This window comes from Zingiber officinale, chromosome 3B (genome assembly GCF_018446385.1).
Source record: "Zingiber officinale cultivar Zhangliang chromosome 3B, Zo_v1.1, whole genome shotgun sequence".
NCBI lineage: Eukaryota > Viridiplantae > Streptophyta > Magnoliopsida > Zingiberales > Zingiberaceae > Zingiber > Zingiber officinale.
In genome coordinates, this window is record NC_055991.1 from 88,879,084 (window position 1) to 88,882,988 (window position 3,905).

Genomic DNA, 3,905 nt, shown 5'->3' on the forward strand with positions numbered 1-3,905 from the left:
ACAAAAGGATGACCCTATAATCAGACTTCCTAAATTATCTCTTCTACTTAATGACGGTAGAACTTGGGTAAACTCTTCGGTGCAATCTTTGCGGGATTGTACCAGACTTTAGTTAGAACTCTTACACGAGTGTAAGTATAGAGTTGGTAAATAATAATGCATAGGGACATTAACTAGCATCGCAACGAAACCCAAATCCTAGTATCTATCATGCCTCTTCATTCACTTACGCTTTTACTCTCTCTATTTTCTCTACTCTTTCTCTTAAGCATTTATTAACAACTTTAGATTGTCTAGATAATTTACCGTGTAAAGTTAACTAGTGCTTAATCAATAGTCCCTGTAGGATCGATAATCTTTTGTATTACTGATGACATAACCGTGCACTTATTCTTCGTAAAAAGTTTTTGGTGCCATTGTCGGGGACTGTTTTCGATTAACAATAGCTGATTAGCATATGAGTTACTCTAGACATTTTTCTTTTTTCCTTTTGCCTTTTCTTTCTTATTTTCATTATGCACTTTCTTTCTTGCAATTTAAATTCTACATTTTTGTTCTTGTTTTTCATATAGCATTTTGTTTCTTATCTTTAATTCTTCATTTTATTTTTTTTCTCATAATTTTCTTAGATATCCATGAGCACTAACATGTCAAGCAGGCCTTTAAGAAATTTTTCTGCACCCATTTCTACAATATTTTTATCTTCGATTGTGCAACCTCATATTAAACCAGAAAATTTCCAACTAAACCCAGAATTAATCACCATGATACAAGGTCACAAATTTTGAGGAGAAATATCAGAAAACCCATATTTCCACCTTGATGAATTCCTGAGGCTTTGTGATATGGTAAACTATGAGGGTGTCTCAGCAGATGCAGTTTGATTGATGGCATTCCCTTTTAGTATCAAAGATAGGGCAAAATCTTGGTTTAATTCTCTCCGTCCTTAAAGTATCATAAGTTAGAAATAATTGGAGCAGCAATTTCTGAATCATTTTTCCCTCTAAGCAGAAAAGTGTATAAGGAATTGCATCACAAATTTTATTTAGATAGATGGAGAATCATTATTTGAAGCATGGGACGGATTCAAGAGTCTACAAAAACAGTGCCCTCATTATGGTTTGAAAAAATGGCTGACCTTGCACATGCTTTATTGGAGAATTTCTTTCTCAGACAAATATTTATTGGATTCATCAGCTGGAGGTTCTTTTATGAACAAAAGTATGAATGAAGCATATATATTAATTGATCAAGTGACATTGAATCTCCAAGAAAGGTTAGATAAAAGTTGGATGGAATCTCCCTTAAAAATTCAAGAAGTGCAAAGCCATAAATGCAAAAGAGTCTGTCAAACGGAATGCAGTTCAACCTTCCAAGATTCTAGGAAATCACCAGTCACAGAATGAGAGGTTCAAACAATTGGTGGCAAATATTGATAGTATTGTTTCAAAATGGTTCAAACAAGATCCCCCTCCTACACAAACAAGATCTAGTAAAATTTATAATGAAACTAAGTTGAAAAGTGGCAAGAATCATAAAGAACTTCTGAAAAAGGACTTGTACAAAATTGAGGAGATGAACAATAAAAGAGCACAAGAACTCAGTTCCATTACTCTAGGAAATTCCCAAAGGCCACAAGTACCTTTCCCTCAACGGTTGATCACACCATCACTAGACAAGCGAGTTAAACCTCATCCACAAGCTCAACCATTCCCAAAACCATCACTAAGGGTTCCTTTTTCACAAAGGCTAGTGGGGGCCAACAAAGATAAATATCTTGGAAAATTTTGTGATCCAAATACGGTTGAGTGTAGATTTCATGATGTATACAATGATGAAGACTCTTCAGATGAGGATTGTGATGATAATGCAGTAAATAACAAGTTTTTAGATCTACCTCCTAGTTTTACAGGATGCTATAGTGAAATTCAATTTTCAGATGATGAATGTGATGTAGTAGATCAACTTAAAACTGCAAGTGAAGTTATTGATCCTGCTGCTGAAGATTTTAATGTTGGAATATTCTTCATAATATGTAGAGATGATATTGATATGGAAGAAAGTGTAGGGAGATGTGGTGTGGAAGCAGCATTTCAAGAATCACCTCCTTTGTCCACACAACCTTTTGAAATCATCAGAGTTGCAAGGATTGAACACATTGTGGACCAATGTGTAGGGACTCATGTAGATATGGCTGAGTGTAAAGAATCACCACCTTTGGTAGCACCAACACTTGAGCCAAAGCCAGAACCATTATTTGATTCAAATGAAGTCACATCCACTGGTTTGGAACTTTCAGGTACCTTTCAGCAATGCAAGGTTAGTACTTCTTGTGTACCTATGCTTGATTTTGTTGAATGTGATTCCATTACTTATAACTGCTTTACTAAACTTGATATGGTTTTGGTTCTTACTTATTTAACTTATATATGGGAGGTATGTTTTCTTTTGAGTGTGCAGATTTTCATGGGGCCTATAATTGGAAGCTCAATCTGAACCGTCTTTGACCACCTGAAAGAACATCAAAAAAGATAAGGATGGAGAGAGCGATACTTCACTTTTTAACTTCTATATTGAAAGCTCCCTCCATAATAAGAGCCCTTGGTAGGAGGGTGTTGAAATATCTTACCCCTCCAAGAGTGAGATTTAGATGAATCTAACGAGGTGGTTGAGCTAATGACTTTAAACAAGCGCTTTTTGGGAGGCAACCCAAGTTCAATCTTGCTTTCATTTTAGTTTTAGTTTCTTTCAAGTTTCTTTACTTTGTTTATAATAACTCTAATCCCTCTACTTAATTTTTCTTATCGATTTCTTTTTGTAGAATTCAAAGTTGTGGAGGAATGTGAGCATCAGATAGAGGAATATCTTCATAACATCAATGTCTCAACAATTTGGAGCTAACCACTTGGTAACTTCTCTAAACTTCATAAATCTCCTCCACATTACATTTCTAGTTTTCATTGAGACGATGAAAAGTTTAAGTCTGGGGGGATGTTTAGGTTTAGTTTAGTCTAGTGTTTGTCATACTTCTTAGTTTTTGCTTATTTCTTTTTGCATAATAAAATTTTGTTAGTTACATCACTCATCATATCATGATTATTTGTTCCTTAATACAAAATGCTAGCACATTTCATCTAGATATTTATGTTGTGTGATTTGGTATGCTAGTATATATATATTGATCTATGTTTCCCTATCAATAGTAGCATGAAGTGAGCTTTGTTATTACTAGAAGAATTTGAATGTTGGCCTAGTTTTAGGATCTCTTCACATTATGCTTGACTTTGATGGTAGATATTTTTGAAAATAGTCATGATTCATAGAACTGGACTAGTACTCTTGATTCTATGATGACGTCTCAACTACATTTTAGTTACTGGATAAACTCAAATCTTGCAAGCTCATTTGGAAAAATAAATCCCTAAAAAATAAAAGTTTATTCAAGTTTGATACTTTGCAAACATTCAAAGAAAGAAGAAAAAAATAAGGGATAAAAAAGTAGTTATCGTGAGTGGAAACTAGCAATTCACTCCTTTGAGACTGAGTTAGCTTACTGGGGAAATGAATGCTATGTTTCTCTTAATATTGAGTATTCCTTTGAGACCTTGTGTAGATGATGCATAGCATTTTTATGGGGGATGAACCTTGTGTGTGGCAGGTAAGTGCCTATCACTGGAAGTATGAGGAACACGGTTAAATGAAAAATTGACTAGGCTTAGAGATTGACATTTGAGAAAGTTAAGCCACTTATTACACTGAGCACGGAGAACTTCTACTTAGGCCACACTAAAATATTTTTTGTATCATGCTTATCAATAAAACTATATGATAGGTTTATATTGATTCATTAGGGATTATTACATGCCATCTACGCACAGAAATCTAGATTGCGGGTCTTGCTTGAG

General features: G+C 34.4%; 1 non-coding gene across 1 annotated transcript; it reads right to left on the reverse strand.

Annotated features, from left to right (window-relative positions):
• Positions 1–1,019: 1,019 nt before the first annotated feature.
• Positions 1,020–1,123, reverse strand: LOC121968826. Its single transcript, XR_006108359.1, has one exon. It is a non-coding gene; the product is annotated as a small nucleolar RNA R71 (small nucleolar RNA).
• Positions 1,124–3,905: the final 2,782 nt, after the last annotated feature.